This window comes from Thermobia domestica, chromosome 6 (assembly GCF_964235325.1).
Source record: "Thermobia domestica chromosome 6, izTheDome1.hap1.1, whole genome shotgun sequence".
Classification (NCBI taxonomy): Eukaryota; Metazoa; Arthropoda; class Insecta; order Zygentoma; family Lepismatidae; genus Thermobia; species Thermobia domestica.
In genome coordinates, this window is record NC_137459.1 from 4,166,743 (window position 1) to 4,186,683 (window position 19,941).

Below are 19,941 nucleotides of genomic sequence, written 5' to 3' on the forward strand. Positions count from 1 at the left end.
TAGGCTAAAGGAGATGGTGATGGTGAGAAATGAAGGAAAATGGCGGAATGAAGAAAGTGGGAGGAAACGGGAGAACCCCCAAGGAAACCCATACACACGGTGCTTGTCTACCACAAAGTACACTTGGCGCGAGCTGGGATCGAACAGGCACCTCACGCATAAGGTTGTCAACCGTTCGGTATTTTGCCGGTCATTTCGGTTTTTGATGATCGTGTCCGGTATGACCTCAAAACAGGACGTTAAATGTCTGTTCTATTGCGATCATTTTGGACTGCCGAAAGGAATCGTTTGTCGATGAACATGGTTAAAGCCCAGCTTATAATTCGCTTTGATATCGACTTGTGCGTGGAATTTGTTTAAGGCCGGAAAATTTACTGAAGTTATCAAAACTACAAAAGGTCAACAAAAATACGTTCTCAAGAGCGCATCTACCACTGCTTCATCCTCATTTACATCTTCCAATTGAATATTGCATTCAGATCTAGTAAAAGTATCTAGGCATTGTGAGACATTACCAGCCCCAGCGAAGACTAATTTTTTAAAGTATATTTTGTGCATACCAGAGTTATATTTGGTTTTCTGTTTTAAATACGATGTATTATTGATGGTGGACTACAAAAATTGCATGTGCCGACTTAACCAAAACTAGAATAAGTAAGTTTAATAAATACTTCTAAAGTAACTAAAGAATCGCTTATATTTAATATGAAGTAACCGCTTTCACGTTGCTCACATTTTTACGAGCGACGATGTCACAATCTTAAGAGGCTTCATCACGGCGAAATTAAAATACCGCTAATTTTACAGTAATTATGTGATATCTTCAAATAGATAAAAGATAATTCAAATATGGAACAAGTGCGCCCTAGACAATATTCTTTTGCGTGAGGTACCGTTATCACGAGTCACCTAGTGGCTTTCCGTTTTCAGCTGTTTAGAAACGCGAAAATAAATGCCGATTTTCAAAATGGCTCGAAATCGAAAGCAGATAAGTGAGTCGTGATAACGGTTTCTCATGTCAAATAATATTGTCTAGGGTGCTCTTGTTCCACATTTCGATTATCTTTTATCTATTTGAAAATAGCACATAATCACTGTAAAATTAGCGGTATTTTAATTTCGTCGGGATGAAGATTCTTAAAGAGTATACGTACTCCCAGAGGGTGTCCGATATTTCCATTTTCAAAAGTTCAAAAATTTCCTACGCACCAGAGACGAACCCTGTACCACTGAGCCAGCGTGCCCCCCCACCCCCACCCATTAGAAAGCAATAGCAATATTAAGGGAAAGGAAAGATGGACGGACAGAGGCGATACTTATTAGTTGATTTGGAGTTTAGTATCCCGTTCAGCTCAAAGGCTATATGAAACCTACAAATTTAATGTGGTATCCGAACCACATGAGATCCCGCCAGGAACTGAATCCAAGTCTTGGCGCTAACTATATATGCACAAAGGAGTTTGACACACATGATTTGTATAACAATTTGAATCAAAATAAAATATGACCAAACAGATTACTAATTCTTGTTCAGTTTCGACAAGTTATCATCTATTTATTATCTCACATAATGCTTTATGTCAGATAATGTGTTTGATGAAGACATTGATAGATTACTCAAACTCTAAAGCAGATTAATAATAATAGTGAGTGTTTGCTTTACTGAGATTTTACTTCCATTTAAGTAAGACGTAGTTCGAAAGCTAGAATGGGCAATATTCAGATGGAGGATAAAATTCTCCTAAGCATTAGAAGCTGGAATATAGATTCCATTTACGTGACGAGCTTGTCAGAAACGAAATTCCTTCTGGACTCTCAACTGCTCATTTGCATTAGTATGGCATCTCGAGGATGCGTTTACGATGCATTACCCCCCGTAGCAAACGCGACCTAGGTGGCTACTCAGTAATTTTACTTTCGCCAGAGTTATAAATCATACCGTGAGCCAGTCAGGGTTTCCAGGACTTACTGGCACACCTTTGTTCTCATTCATGCGAATCACGAGAAATAACTATTGTGTTACGTAGATTTTTCCGTGATTAGTTAATTTTTCGCAATTTCCTTGTATTTTTGTGAATTTTCTTTTGTTATACACGCACATACTTTATAATAGCAGAGTTCCAATAGTCTGCACCAAACATCTTCCAAGCAGCTTTTTCCTTGCTAAAATCCCCTTGCCTGGCAACACGTATTTTGTTTTTTCCTTCCTTTCGACATCTTTTACTGATTACGAAACAGCAGGCGGTCTATTGTTCCGAAAGGCAAAAATACGCTCGAGCCAATGTATTCTGTGTGTTTTTTATTGCTTTTGTGTTTGCAGCGCATTATGATTAGCCACCCACATTTAAATACATGGTTAGTGTATTCCAAGCGTACGCATGAGCCATAGAAACGCGTTGCGAACGCATCGAATAGCCATGCACGTAATCATTATTTCTCCACTATTTTGGCTCCTAACAACAGCACGTAGCATCTGGAATGAAGAATACTCTTGGGAAAAGTATGCACAAGAAAGAAGTTCCTACTGCACAACTATAGCCTCCACGTAGCTGCCTAAGAGAGGGGTCACTGGCGCATTCAATAGGATTCGAAAATCATGTGTTTAATAAGAAAGAATAATGACTGGTGGCGTCGTACTAGTCAGTCATCAGTGACATTTAAATCTGGGACGTCGAGAATTGAAGCCACGCGTTCTAAACAATTAGCTATTCAAACACATTTTAAAATAATTCTTTAGGATGTGTAAATAAAGACAGCTGGTTTATTTTAAATTTAAAATACCTTCTTCCACTAAAAATTATGTTACAGCAACCTCACACAGACAGACATCCGGAAAATGAGCCTCTCGCCATTGTTACGAATCGTCTACAGAAATAATTAATTCTGAAGATGGAGTGACTACTTTTGTAGCACTTAAAGATTCAGATTTAGGTTTAGCGATGACATACTGTGACAGAATACCTCCAGTGCCTGTTGTTTGTAGATTTGTGCAATTTCAGGTAAATCAGATGATAAATATTTCCTTGGATTTTAAGTCCGGACATTGTCGGGCCACGGCAAAGTTTAAACAATACCTTACCTCTGCCAACTTGTGGTGATCAATTTTCCCCTCTGACATGATGCCCTGTTATCCATAAATTTTGTGACATCCCGAGACAATTCTCCTGTTTCAAATATCTGTAGCATTTTATATCGTATTATCTATATATTTCGCAGTATTAATGTGTCCATCGCAGAAAACGAATTTACGACAATCTTTGCAACACTTATGTGATTGTATTTCACCTCAGAGTAGTTAGATCGTGCTCTCTCGTCCGCTGCTCAAGAATAGGCAAAATCAGCTTTAAGAATATAGCATGGTTCCGAAAGTGCTAGGTTCACTGCACTTGATAGTTGCCCAATTTATTCCCTTGTCATTTGTGATTTTGTAGGCATAGGCTTACTTCTGTCAATTTGTCGGTACACGGCAACACTATACAAATAGCACTGGATGCTCCATGCTGATCTGTCAACCTCGGCTGCGCTGTCACCGGCAAATTTGAATCACTGCACTCCGATTTCTGGCCTGGCATTGATCCCGATCTTACAAGGAACCCTAGGTATCTATCAGAGCCCGATTTTCATGAAACTTTGTATATAGAGAGAGTACCTCGGGGAACTCGCACAGCTAAAATTGTAGTTGCAGAGTCCAAGACGTTGGGACACTAGGACCCGAGAAAGATCAAAAGTGGAACGTTAGTACATTAAGGACATGGTGAGAAAATGCACGTTTTTGTTTGAAACTAATCATTGTAGCGACACGAAATGAGCATACATCGATACGAGATGATCGATATGATCTGTTATCTTGAAAGAGGCCATGTTGAAACTGGTGCGATTGGTGTAAATGAGGAGAGGGTCACCTGATGCATTAATTTGAACGTAAATAGCCACAAAAAGCTGTTGGTGAAGTCTGTGGTGGGATTACATTATTCCTGTGCTTCTGGTAGAATGGTTTAGATACAATATGAGCAAAGTGTATCTTATGACACTCGAGCAGATGCAGATTATGAAGCGCTATGAGTGGGATCAGTGGAACTAGAAAACCGAGCGCAATATAATTTTAGCACTACATCATTTGTGTCAGAGTCAACATGTAATTGGTGTCGATGTGCTGATATGACGAGTTCAATTTTCATGATAATGTTATGGTTGACATTAACTTGTAACTTTTTATTAGACTTAAATTAATTCAAACAGAAATCAGAACGTCATATCAGTCCACCTATAGTGCTCCATACTCTCCATCTGCTCGAGTGTCATGAGATATACTTTGCTTATCTTGTACCTACACCACTCTACCAGAAGCACAGGAATAATATAATCCCACCACAGACTTCATCAACAGGTTTTTGTGGCTATTTACGTTCAAATTAATGCATCGGATGACTCTCTTCCCATTTACACCAATCGCACCAGTTTCAACATGGCCTCTTTCAAGATGGCGGATATTCTTTTTATAACTTTAACTGATCATATCGACCATCTCGTATTGATGTATTCTCATTTCGTGTCTCTACAATGATTAGTTTTAAAGAAAAACGTGCATTTTCTCACCATGTCCTTAATTTACTGACGTTCCACTTTTGATCTTTCTCGGGTCCTAGTATCCCAACGTCTTGGACTCTGCAGCTACAATTTTAGCTGTGCGAGTTTCCCGAGGTACTCTCTCGATATACAAAGTTTCATGAAAATCGGGCTCTGATAGATACCTAGGGTTCCTTGTTAGACATATGCATGTGTTTCCGTCCCATTTGAGCTACACTATAACCCTAGCTGAAGGTGTGCTGATTTCTGCCACATTGCCAATTCCCAGTTATGTGATCTCGCCACCCGCTGTACTATATGTTCGCACCACCATCTACGTCATACTCATCAACTGTTACCATTCGTTCTGTACTCTATCGAAACAATGTTACCCTGCGGACATTATTTATTTATGTTAGGGTAGGGTACACTTCAACTGAAACTAATGAATGAAGATCCAGTGAATAACGCTGAAGTGTTGCAGGAAGATGTTAACACTTTTAGATACACTTAAGAAGGGATTTTACGCTGAAAACAATAACGAATCCTAGCAATTACTTCCCCTGGATTTTTGGAAGGGAATCAGTTCTTCGAAATACATATCAAAACACTCAATTTGCTAACTCACCCACGAGTATTTAATACAACGTATTTACTGTAGTTAATAACGTTATGCAATAATTATTTCACATGAAGTATCCTGTGCATCAGGTATGTATATAAGGAAATTTCGCTTCTGTGTGGGTCTTTTGCCTGCATGGAAAAAAAAATCCTACGAGCGTTTCTGTTTGGGATCAAATTAATATTTAGTTCAATGTATTAAATCGTAGTTATATTGCATTTTTTTTAAATGTAGAGAAGCGAAACTGATAAACATATAAATATCAACATTTAACAAGACATAACAAATTTGTTGACCTTGAAGTCCGACAGCCCAAAAAGACATTAAAATACAGGTATTGCCTCATGAATTGTCCATTCATAGATCTTCTATTATTAATACATTGTCAGTCCACCATAATTTATGAAGTTTACTGTATCTTGAACGGAAAGTTCCACATTTTCTACACTTAGATTTTTTTTTTCTTTTTAGTATGTATCTCATATTATTTTGTCACGTGTCGAATTCGAGAAATATAGTCTCGTAATTCGAGACGAAATGAGACAACTAAAAAAAAATGAGACTATGTTGTCGATGCGAGACGATACACTCTTGAATCTCATCTCTTGCGCATCACTATTTGCTGAATTATAGTTAAGTAAAATAAATTATGTGCAGAAACAAAACTATGCCTAGAAACACAACTTTCCATTCTAAAATCTCACACCCAATATTACCACAACAGAACATAGTTATTATCAAATAAGCTACAAGATTGGACGAACGTTAATCCCAATAGCGCTTTGTGCCAAGCACTCAATAGTCACTTAAAATATCGCTTGTTGGAAATGTGCCATGACTGTCTCAAAATATTGGAACCAACCTAAGGCTACGTCACTTACTCAAAAATAAAATGACACTGAAAATTGTAACTAAACACGCTTTCGAGTGTCTGTTCTGCTATTTCATACATAATTTGCTTTCCCTAGATTACAATCCCTTCTCTAATCTTAGTATCGAATTGTTTCCAATACAAAACGTCTTCAGATAAATAAAATAATTGATTAAGAAATCAAATATGAGCGAAATATCTACTTAAACAAATATATTGATTGTTCATACTGTAGGTATAACACAGCGCTCACTTTTGGACTGTGCGATCCCAGTTCGATCCCAACTGCCATTCACCTACTGTCCGATAATGGCTGCGCACACGACTTTCGTTTCATAATCGACTTCGTCTTAAGGCATAATCGTAAGTCGTGGAATTGATACTAAATTCCCTGAAGTCAGAATCCACAAACAAGGGCAGCAGGTAAGTTCGACACGAAAATGAGTCGAACTAATTCTCATTGATTTGGTTTCTAATAGTGAGAAGTGCAAGAGTCTTGGTCTTGCAGTTTTTGCAAGAGTCTTGCATGCAAGACCAAGACCAAGACCAGGAATCCCGATGCAAGACCAAGACTCTTGCACAAATACCGGCTCAGTGGTAGAGCGTTTACCTCTGGTGCTGGGGTCATTGGTTCGATCCCAGCTTGCACCATGTGAGCTTTCTTGGTGGATAGAGACCGTGTGCGTAGGCTTTCTCGAGGTTTTCCCGTTTCCTCCTACTTTCTTCATTCCACCATTTCATTCAGTTTTCATCATTACCATCTCTCTTAGCCTCGGTGCATAATCGTGGCACGTAAAACTATATATTACATCATTTCAAAACATATTAATGGTGTTCTTCTTCTAAAACCAAAGAGAAATGTAGTATTGAACATCGGTAATTCCGTACACCATAGATGCCGACTACATGGGTATGGCCTTGGCTCCAAGGATCAAGCATCCGTTAGAAATTTTTAATGTGTGCTCAAAAAATTAATATCGAAATAACATTTGCATGAAATTGACAAAAAACTTGTGTATGTGACCGCAAGTTTGATTTGGGCGGGTGCTTATACGTTGAATAATTGTTTATCAATATAACTTTTAGCCTCCTCAGGTATATGCCACACGAGGATTGAGAAATATAACATTATACAACAATAAATAGTCCATATTCACAAGTGAGAGTGATTTTGTACAGTTATTTCAAATAACTTGGAGTCTGATGCTGTGTTTTTGTATTGCTAATATAAGTCAAAAGTATAAGTTGAGTTTACACAAAAGACATGGACAGTTGAGTCGTTTTCAGTTTTTACTCAAGTTATTCTAAAATATTAAGAGGTTTGATTATTATCGTTATTCTTTTAATTTGTAATAATTACATACGTTATTACAAAATAAATAACTTATTACAAACTAAATACAAATATTATTTAAAAAGTAGTAAACAAGGAACACAGACACCATGATAAGTCATCAATTACAATTGAGTTCATTTTTCTAGTTGTTGCCTTAACCTAGATTTTTGGGTAATTCACATTCTGGTCACATTGTAATTTCTATGGATGGCAACACTGAATTCATCCGATTCGTATTTTTGGGTGTAGAATAACATTATCTATTATTGAGGTAAATTACATTTCATTATTTCTTTTCATTTAAACTGGCAAAAGAAAAATTATTAACTTTTGAAAAATATTTAGTAGTCTGCCCCCTTAATGGGAAGTAATTTTTTATATAACTATATGACTTTTTTTTTGTAATGAATTACAGTACATTTATTCCCATTTCAGAAAATATCATTTAAAGGGTTCTGGAATGGTATTTGAAAATCAAGGGAAAATGGGTACTAATAAATTTGCCTCAAATTTAAATATCCCTTTTAGGCAGAACAGGAATTCCTGTTCTGCCTAAAGATAAGATTACATCAATAATGTGTTACAAAGTGCTGGAGGGTCATTAGGCAGAACAGGAATTAGGCATAACAGCAAGGAATCAAGAGGTTAGTATACGCGCCTTTGGCGTGGGAGACCTGGGTTCGATTCCCGAAGCAAGCTTATGTCTTTCGGATTCCAAGTTAATCATTGGGTCCACGTCTGATATAGCCTCGCTGCTGAAACAGACAAAGTCAAAATCAACTCAACTGAAGAAAAATGTTGAGGTCCGCAGACAAGAAAATCAGAGTCAAATTGCTGTTATAATTTGTGGTTCAGAAATAAATTTGTGATGTGGCTCAAGGGAAAAAAAGGAAGATAAAAACAATTAAGATAAAGTTTCATTTTCCCTTCTCTTATTAGATAATTTGTTTGTTGATTGTAAGGAATGTCGGTAGTTTCAAGGAAGATGTGGAAAAATTCTTGTGTTCGATCCAAGAATTCAAGAAAAACGAAAAAGAGGAAACACTACAATGTACGATTCACACATACAAGAGTACTATACAATGGATTAAAAATATAATTCCAACCTCAAAAAGACGTTGTCAAATAGATATAAATTAACAAGAGATGCGTTAGCGTAAATTCGCATTTCTTACACAGCATTGGCAAGTATGGTGGAGTAGAATTAAATTTAAGAAACGAAAGAATTCACTTTCTGACCCTACGTTACGTGTGCTATTTTTGTTTCTTCAACTCTTTCCATCACAAACACTTCTTCGGAAAAGAAAGAATGTTTTGCTGTCGTTATCTTAATTGTTGTGTCAAGGACCATAAATGATGTCTAAATATGCATTCTGTTGCAGATTAGAAACATGTTTAAAATAAAATGGAACGACTCTGAGAAGTTTTAATTTCTATAACAAGGAGGGGAGAATTTGTGAAATATCTATCTTTCAACCTACACGGATGTTCGGGAAGTTTGCAGAAGTTTCAGCGTTCTGGCTTGAATTAAAAAACTAGCGTTCTATAATATTAGTCTGAATCTCACATGCATTAGCTCGCAGTTTGGTGTGGAGAAAAATGAAGTGTTATATAGGCTCTTCCGAGTACAGTATGATTATATTAAATAGTAATAATAATACTATAATTAACATATTAACTATCCTAATATAATAATAATAATAATAATATAATTATTAAGGTTTTAAAGTACTCAATAATAGCATAAGGAACAGCTCGATTTTAGTTCCTCTGAATTGGAAATGTAAAATTTTAAAAAGATTGACATATTCTTTAAGCACATTTTAAACTTACTGTATTAAACAAGTGAAAATTTTATGCGATCTGACTGAAAGTTTTTAAGCAATGACGTTTAGAAGCTAAAATGTAATCTTCAGACTGCTGTTTTTAGCTTTTCGTTGTTTTAGATAGGTAGAAAGCTTGGTAATTTTTACAGCGTTGACAAGGAATTTACTTCTGCTTAACTGACTTTTATCTACATTGTGTTTTATATTAGTGCTCCTCTTTTTACTGTTTTCTTATTATTATCATTAGAATTATTATTCCATCTCAATGTAGTCTTCTGATACCACGTGCTGTATTTTTTGTCAAAAAGCTGTTCGTGGTACTCAAATAGAAATTACTATTATTATTCAAGAAGTTCCCAATGTGATAAAACCTACACGAAACGGAATACGTCAGCAAACATTTGATGGTTCCCGAATTTTCGTAATTCCACATAATAAAGTTTAATAGTAACTTCAGAAATTCGAGATGGACTCCTACTCTTAGGGTTAGCGTCGCACTTATTCTGAGCTCCCTCGTCGCTGCAGTTACCAACACTCTTTTGGCAGGGAAGAACTGGGTTCGATTCCAAGTGGAAGTTCAAGTGCTACGGATCTCACGTTAAGCTGTAGGTCCACGTCTCATATAGCCTTGCTGCTCAAACGGATCTAAACTAGAAGCTAGGGATAATGGTAACGGAATCTAAATAACCGTTTTAGTTCGAGACAACACCGAAATACACTTTGAAATCCTATTTTACAAACAGTTAACTCACGATCGTTACAAACTGCAAACAAGATTAAACAACTGTAAAATAATTCAAACGAACCACCTACAATGATTTTGTTACCAAACCTATTTTCCCTTTCTCTGTAATTTGGCTTCCAGCAGAATTTCGGCTTCAGTTCCAGAACAGGCTTTATCATAAAATGAATTTTGATTCCTCCCTCGGGACTGATTTTTTCGGGAAATTAGTGTCTGTATAGAGTTCAAAATCACTTTTATCAGAAAATCTTTCGGTTCTGCATCCGAAATATTTGTTTGGGAGAGGAGAATTGAGGCCAATGAACTCCATACCGTTCGTTAATTAAGGTTTCACATCCCGTTCAGCACCGAGGCTACATGATACACGGACTTGAACTTAATATGGGATCCGACCCACATGAATTAACAGAGGGAATCGAAACGGGGTCTTCAACACTGAAGGTGCGTACAGTAACCATATGGTCACGAAAGACAGAGAGAGTGGGAGGGTCCGTTAACAATCCCAGTCGAAATCACTTTCAGCTTATTCTAAACGAAATCACTGTGCGTTTGGTTGCATAGTATTAGGCGTTTCAGAGTGGTCATAAAAAACATTATCTATATTTTACACACAGACTTCAATTAACTTTAGGAGTCCAAGATGGAGGAATGCATACTGTTGATATATATATATATATATCTATCTATCTATCTATCTATATATATATATATATATATATATATATATATATATATATATATATATATCAAAGGTTATTATGTCAACTGACGTCAGTGACATGGAAAGCGTAAAATACTTTAGAAACACAAGGGAATTCACATTAGTCTGACAACTCTGATGCGTGGAGTCCCTAGTTCCACCGCAGCTCCCACCAAGTAACCTTTGTGGTGGACAAACATTTGCGCGGGTTTTCTTGGGGTCCTCCTATTTTCTCCCACTTAAAAATAACAGCGCGTCTCATAGAAAGTATTTCAGTATTCTAATAAGCATTAAATCAATTTCCAGAGACCAAAACAGCGGAATGTAATGTCTAGGCATTGAAAATATGGAGATAAAAATCAGAAAATTTTTGGTCCTCGATTAACGTCCCTTTCAGCAGTAAGGCTATATGAGACGGGACCTACTGATTAATGTGGAATTCAAACTACACGAATTCCCACCGGGAATCGAACCCGGGTCTCCCAGGCCAAAGACGCGTACGCTAACCGCTTAGCCAGTGAATAGTATTATGGGCACTCATATCAACTACTGTAAAAGAATGGGAAAGTGGCTTTTATGAAAGAATTCAGCATTGTTCCAAAGGTGCTGAAGCTTGTTACACTGGCAGTGACTCAATTGTATATCAGTGTTATTTGTGGTTTCATAAGCAGAGGCTTATTTTCGGTACATTCCCGCTACTGGACGATTCATGATTTGTCAACCTCGCCCGTGATATTACTAGCAGATTTGAATGCCTGGGTCTTTGTGTTGGTGCAGGTCGACCCAATCTTTCTGTCCCATTGCAATATCACTATAATCCTCTTAACAGTTGCTAATATTTGGTCTAGGAATTAATTTGTGCGGTTGGTACGCACACATTGAAGCTGTAGTACAAACACAAAATACATAAATACTTTAAGAAAAATATTGTCCATCGCTAGCCACCACTTTCGCCCATCTGTCAGGCAATGTACGGATTCCGTGGCGAAAGAAGTCCTCATCCTTGGAAGCGATCCAGTCAGAGACCCATGTTTCGATATCTTCTGAAGAAGTAAACCGCTGTCCAATCAAATCGTTGTTCATGCAATCGAACAAGTAGTAGTCCGAAGGAGCAACGTCTGGTGAATACGGCGGGTGGGGTAAAACTTCCCATCCGACATTTTCTAAATAGGTTTTGACCGGTTTTGCGACATGTGGGCGAGCGTTATCATGTTGAACAATAAGTTTATCATGTCTGTTCTCCCATTCTGGTCGTGTTCTGGCCAGAGCTTGCTTCAAACGCATTAATTGTCGTCGATAACGTTCTCCATTCATAGTTTCACCCGGTTGCAGCAGCTCATAGTACACCACACCTTTCATATCACACCATATGCACAGCATAACCTTTGCACAGTGAATATCTCGTTTTGGTTGTGATGGACCTGGTTCACCTGGTTTCACCCAGGCCTTTTTTCGTTTAGGGTTCTCGTAATGGATCCACTTCTCATCACCCGTAATAATTCGATGCAGAAACCCCTTTCTGCTCTGTCGTTGAAGCAGCAATTCGCAAATGGTTTTTCGTCTTTCAACGTCTCTGTCTTTCAATTCATGTGGAACCCAATGTGACATCTTTTGAATCATTCCCATGGCTTTCAAGCGTTTGGAGACTGTTGTTTGATCAACGCCTAATGCTGCTGCAAGTTGTTCCTGCGTTTGACACGAATCCTGCTCGAGCAATGCTGTCAATTCTTCGTCTTGAAATTTTTTTGGCTGTCCAGCTCGCTCTTGGTCTGCCAAGCCGAAATCACCACTTCTAAACCGTGCAAACCACTTCTGACACGTTCGCTCAGCTAGAGCATGGTCACCATACACTTCCACCAAAATACGATGACTTTCAGTCGCACTTTTCTGCATGTTAAAGTAATGCAGCAGGACACCCCGCAAAAACACTTTATCAGGCACAAATTGCGCCATGTTCACTTAACTACAAACTGGTGTTGTTGACAGTGATGTGCCGTAAACTATAATTTTACGTCTACGCGATTGTCTACTGTAATCTATACGTAATCTACATTGCACCTTTTCCCGTGTAGACTATGTAGACAACCACTATCAAATGTAAGGAAGAATTTCGTTGCTCGTTTGTTCATATTTCCTCATTCAGTTGTTTTGCTTCGGTGCAGGCCCGTAGCCAGCCCAAAAATGTAGGGGGGCCGGACGTTAGGGGGCCCGATCCAAAAATATTAGTTCATCCCATATTATAGTTGATTTGCAAACCTACCGTGAAAATTTTAGAGGGGGCCAGTAAAAATTTAGGGGGGTGGCCACCCTAGACCCTTCTGGATACGGTCCTGCTTCGGTGCAGCGAAAGATTAGGGAAACGACTAACATATAAAAAGTAGGGGGAATTATCTAATCTGTATGTTTACTCTGCTCCGCACATACCACTTCCTTAGATTTTCCACTTCGAGCATTGCTTTTATAATGAAACTTACAAAACTTATTCTCACCTGTGGGCTTTTAGTCTTGAAGCTGCTGTATTTGCCAATTTTTTCTTGCATATTTTACAAAATGCATAATATTTTTCATTTTACTTCATCAAGATGAAACTAAGTATTCGAAAGTTACTATTCGCTGGTCTAGGCATTTTATTTTGGACGCAATTTCGCAAGGTAACGGCAAAAGAAAGCTCCTTTATTGTCCACGACGCCATATTAAATTACGTGCTGTTGACATATTCTACATAGTCTACGTTGTTTACATTGTCTACGCATAGTTGACACGTAAACGTAAACTATCGTTTTTTACGCGTAGACGCACATCTCTGGTTGTTGACGCTTTAATCCACTGCCCTATACTACGAACGATACGCGATGACAGGGGTTTGCAACACATGTGTGGATACACGGAACTGTGGGACGCTCCGTTCGTTGCGCCATCTCTTGTCCACCCGCACGAATTAATTCCTAGACCAAATATATGTAACAGCCAATATGCGATCTCAAGTAAATTTAGCTTCATACCACATCTGCGGGCCCTAGTAGTACTTGTACTTTATGTTTACACCACTACCTACGCCATACTCGTCTGTGTTTAAATGACCTTTTGTCCTGCAGGTGCCAATTTATTCAATTCAAGATGATGTGGTATTTATTGGTCTGGAAGGTTTTAGCCAAGTGAGCTGTGAAGTGTTGAAAAAAGGTTGAGGTAGAATGGAAGGATACAAAACTCATAAGAAATGTTTATAAGAATCAACAATTAATAATAATCAAAATAGAGGAAGGAATGACAGAGTTATTGAATATACCACACATTTAATATCAATCTAGAAGGCATAGTGAAATATGATCTATGTATATGTACAAGACGACATTTCGGTTTAAGGTAGAAGGTGTTTGTGGTTTCCAGATGATGTGGTTCTAGTTGCAGCATCTCTACATAAGATGAAGAACGTGGTAAGAATATGGGATAAAAGTAAACGTTAGAAACGAAAGCAATGGTGACTGGAACGAAGCAGACTGTATAAAACAAAGAAACAAAAAGGGAGAAAGTAGTTTCGTTAGTGATATATGAAGTGCGAACGTGAAATAAAAGCAATAACACGAAACCTTTAAAAGCAATGAAGAGGAAAAGAAACTAGTGTTTTGAAATCGATTTACATATGAATGCAGAAAATAAGTTGGATCGAACGGAAAACCAACAATTAGGGGGTTACATGCACAGGACCGACACGGCGTAGGATCGACACGGCGTAGGATGGAAACGGCATAGGATCGACACGGCACAGGATCGACACGGCATAGGATCGACAGCAGAACTTTCATACGATCGAAATAATAAAAAATACATTATTTTATAATTACGCAATATTAAGTAACAATTATTTTCTCAAGGATATATAGGAGAGAACCATCATACGATCGAAACGGCATAGGATCGAAACGGCGTAGGATCGACACGGCATAGGACCGAAACAGCACAGGGCCGACACGGCATAGGACCGAAACGGCATAGGATCGACACGGCACAGGATCGACATTCTGTAGGGTGGTCAACACTTTCTGAAAATATCAATATCGCATATCCCTCACCTTGAATTTGTGGATATAAAAAATTGTAAGGATAAATAATTCTAAATGGTCTATTTTTAAAAAAAATTATATATATATATATATATATATATATATATATATATATATATATATATACAAATTGTATAAAAATATTGTGCGTAATATATCCATGCCGTAATAAATACACCTTTAATTTTGTGATATTAAATAAAAATACGCTAAATAACTCCAATAGTTGATTCGAGGTTTTCAATACCGAATAAATAATATTATTTGTCTGATATTTTTATAATGCTGTAATTTTTTATGTATACTAAGTTGAAGTATGTACATGTAACTGCAATTTTAAAACTGTAGGCTTAGAATTTTCGTTTGGATTTTTTTTTTTTTTTTTAAGCGAAGCAATGCACCTATGTTAAGTTGCCTCCTTTCAAATTTCGAATTGAAATCGGAAGCCAATCGTTTGTTTTTCGTTTGTTATTGACTTTTTTGAAGAAAAATAGTAAAAATCGTATCTTTCTTAAAACATAAAGAGATGTTTACAAAATAAAGTTGGTATATGGCCAAATTTACCCTTGTTCCTCCATTTAAAATTTTGATTGAAAATCAAAATCAATTGTTTGAAATGCGAATGCTACTAATTATTTTGAAAAAGAATAGTCTGTTTCAAAAAACATAAAGAGTCTTTTCAAGAGAAATGGGTGATGGAATTTCATATTGGCTCCACTTTAAAGTCTCGGATCAAAACCGAAGCCAAGCGTTTCTTAATGGTTGTTTTTAAGAGCAAATCGCTTGTTTCGAAAAAATAGAGAAAGAGATTTACAAAATAAATTTAGAATGTGATCAAATTCAATCTGATTCCTTTACTTACAAATTTCGATTCAAGACCAAAATGAATCGTTTGATATGGATTTGTTGTTGCTTGTTTGGAAGAAAAGTAATTTGATTCGAAAAACATAAGAATATAATTAAGAAATAATGTTGATGAAGGTGATTTGTTTCGGGGCGGTTTGCTTATTTTGAAGAAAAAATCACTTGTTTCAAAACAACCAGTAAAATATATCTATTTCCAGGATACATTTGGTGGTCAACTTCATACTGTTTTTTCTGCTTTTAAATATCGATTCAATACTCAAGCTAACAACATGTTTTCCTTTCTTATTGATTGGTTTGAAGAGGAAATAGTTTGTTTTGAAAATTATTAAGAGTCATTTACAAAATAAGGTTGGGTGGGCCAACTTTTTGGTGGTATTTCAAATTTCGATTTAAAATCAAACTCAATCATTTATTTTTCGTTCGTTATTGATTGTTTTGAAGAAAAACTAAGAACCATTAAAGAAATTTTTATAGTAAAGGTGGTCACCTTCACAGGGTTCCTGCACTTCAAATTTCGTTCAAAGCATAAAACGGTTAAAATAATAAGAGAAACACAATCAGTACTCTACGCAAATGTTTAGGGGGTTCAGGGGCTTTAGGAACACAAGTTTATATAATATCAAGTGTTTATATATATAAACGTGCTAATATGATAAACGTGCTTAATTTTGCATAATACCTTGCTCAAGGGGGGTTTCAAAGTCCTTAATCCCTTTACTTCAGTACGCCACTAAACATCAATTATAAGTCATTCGTTATCCAAATTGTACTTCTTGTACTGATTCAATCCTTAATTTTAAAGTTCAAAATTATATGAGCACTTATTATGCTATTGGAAAAGAGCACATATTTTATGACAGTGCAAGGTAGTTTCTTGTTTTAACAATTGAAAGAAAGGAAAACACCAATAAAAGTAATAATAATACCTGACACGAATTCCGATAGTAAATCATATTTTATTATCTTACTTGAAACTTTGAGAAAATTGAAGCTCTACACCGAATACAAATTGGATAATAAGCAATGCTTTATAATTGCTTGATACATTTCAAATTGAGAACAAAGAGAGTGATACTGTTTAAAAGAAAGATTGGATAAAAACAAGAATTTTAAGAATGATCTAAAAAATGGATCAAAGTATTATGATCTTGGCTAATATTAATTTTTGGATCAGTTACCATAAAATATTCGAACGGTCTCTAAATCGAGTTTTCTCCAGATATGTAGTTCTCCAGGTATAAGGAGTACAAGAAATATTTCGATTAATTAAATATTTTGGATTTTTTTTATAACGGGCCACAAAATTTTTGGACGGTCCCTAAATCGACTTTTCATATTTTTTACGCAATAAGCATATCACACTGAGTTAAGTGATATCTTGGGTTGGGTTACACTATATGTAGTTCTCCATATATAAGACATACAATAAAATTATTGATTGAATGAAATATATTGGACTTTTTGGATCAGGGGCTACAAACGTTTGGACGGTCCCTAAATCAAGGTTTCGTATTACTTTCGGAATAAGCACATCACGCTGAGTTAAGTGATAGTTTTGGTTTGGCTGCACTATATGTAGTTCTTCAGATATAAGACGTACAAGATTTTTTTTTTATTGAATGAAATATATTAGATTTTTTGGATCAAGGGCAAAACAATTTTTGAATGGTCCCTAAATCGAGCTTTCGTTTTATCCAGGCACTAAGCACATCATACTGAGTTCAGTCATAGTTTAGGTTTGGGTACACTATATGTTGTTCTCCAGATATAAAGCCTACAAGAAATTTATTGTCTGAAATATATTGGATCTTTTGATCCAATAATAGTCCTTCATCCTCCATTTATACATTAAGCAAGTAACAGTATAACGTGTACATTACGTGATACAATTTGTATTTTATGGTGTGATGTTTAATAATAAATTATTAACAGAATACCCGTTCTTCGCACGGGGAGAATAGTTTCATTTTGAGCATAAAGGGCAATGGAATCTGAGTATGGATTTAAACTGCATCGGGAGTGTTACTGTTCGTCTGAGTGACTCCAAATACTATTTCATCGACACTAATATCGGTATTATTTTTTATCATTATATATATAGTGTGTAACTTCATTAATGTAATGAACGTCTGGAGGTGATTCCTGGACTCGGAAGAAGAATTTAAATGAAACGAAGTCTTTAGCTTATCATAATTATAACTTCTATGCCAATGGTAACGGATGATCAATCAACGGCTTCCTGTTCAACTTAAGAGTGTGTAAAAATGAGAAAAAAATAACATTGATCCAGAGTAGGTTTATAACGATTGTGCATAAGACAGTCAGGGGCAAAAGATCATGTACGATGAACTAGAGTATAAGGGATTCTTCACATAACAACAGTGATTCCCACAAATTATGTGAATATAATTTGAGCCAAAGTAAGCTAGATTAAAAGATTTCCTCCCCGTAATGCGTAAATTCGTGGAAGATAATAACTACGAGTACAGAAGGAATGAAACTCGACGATACTCAAGGTTTTGCGCGTGTTGCACAAGGAAAGAAAGAAATACAATTTCAAATTATCGACTTATTCTGTTTCGGAGAAGGTAGGATAACTGAAATACTCAGAGGTATCTTGTACAGTATTTGTGCAATGCAGTATGTGTACACGAGACAGCTATGAAGGATAACAGTTCACAGTCTGATATTGTCGACCGTTGACCGCATTGCAAAGATGACATCGGCGAAGCAAATTTTTCCGCGTGTGATCAAGCACATCTGAAATTTCGTAGATGATTGCAGCAGCTATATTACATCGAGCTACAAGTTCCTCGACTGTCGTGGCCGGAGTTTCATACGTATCCCCGAAATAAAAAATCAAGCAGCGTGAGGTAGAATGAACGAGGTTGTCATAACACAGGTTTTTCTCTCCCAATCTGGGAATGTTTCATTTAGGTAAGTCTGCATATTCCTGTCAAAATGTGCAGGTGTACTATCATACTGAAATCACATCTGCTGTCTTATGTTCAAGGGCACATGTTCTATCAATTTTGGGAGAAAATTACGTAAAAATAAAACATACGTACTCCCACACAGGCAGACCGATAATAAATAAGATCCTACCACAAAATTATCCACCACACCACACCAAATTTCTGCTGCTGATCGTTTACTAGAGTTGCATGTGGGTTTTTACGCCATACACATGATAGTTTCAAGACGGTTTTGATCATTCGACGTACGCTGTCTTCAAGTTCAGCTGTCCATATGGGGCTATTTCCTCCGATTTCACGTACGAGAAACCGAAGGGACCCCTCTCTCGAAGTCGAATATGGAGGCGTGGAAAAATACAAGGAAAGTTACTCTCTTTTGAGGGCGACGGTCACGATATAAACGCCTCACTTCTGGGCTATTGCTCTTTGCTACTCCATAAATGAGTTGCATATCTGCCAGCTCGTGGACAGGGTAATCTTCCATCGCGCAGGCGTGTACAGGTTAACACAATCAATTTTACTTAAACACCAACGTCTACACTTTTACACGACCTTAAATACCTGGACACAACCCTCTACCGTTGAACACAACATTTCCCATCCTGTTATACAGCAATTACACGTGTAACAGTAGAGCATCTGACTATGTATATCACTCACAAGTTGCGTAGATGCTTATTACAACTCAGCCATGCTAACTGAAGCCATTCCACAAAACTTCAAGACAGCCTTCTGTAAGCCACTCGCAATTGGCACACAAGGGACGATAGTTCCGTAGGTATTCCTCCGTGTAGGTATTCCATACAGCTCTAAGGTATGTACATTAGAATGTCGAAAAAAGACTATCCTTTTTTTAAAATGTACTTTCAACGAGCTTCCTTTGAGAAAATTTCTCCGGCAATGATAAAATCAAAATGTAAGTGGTCTACACTAGGATAGTATTTTGGTATATTCACAATAGCAATGAAGTTTTTCATAGCTCAGGGAAAAGTTGAGGTTTGCCAACTCGAAGGAAGGGGAAAACGCCATCAAAAGTATTCCTGGGAGAAGATTCATCTAACGGATAAATCAAGTATACTATTCCAGCGCACTTCTTGGTATCGTTATGCAACGTGTACAACATCCCTTGTTTCTCCACTTTTGTTGCTTCTGTGCACAGAAGTACCATATTCCACGGAATTACATATAGTATTTTAGTATTTTATTACTTTTAGTTAAAAGTTCAAATGCCGAGTTTCACGCATCTAGCTTAAACAAATCCTTCCTTAATTTATTTACATATTTTCTGAGTAAGTAATGGGGAAATCGAACATAAAAAAATGTGCTCCCTTTGCTCTTTCCCTTTTATGTGTTCAATTTTCAATTTTCAGTTTTT

General features: G+C 36.8%; 1 protein-coding gene across 1 annotated transcript in view; it reads right to left on the reverse strand.

The window, feature by feature from the left end:
• Positions 1 to 19,941, reverse strand: part of Mitf (transcription factor Mitf) — a 225,730-nt gene that overhangs the window by 124,953 nt on the left and 80,836 nt on the right. The gene's annotated exons all lie outside the window — the stretch shown is intronic.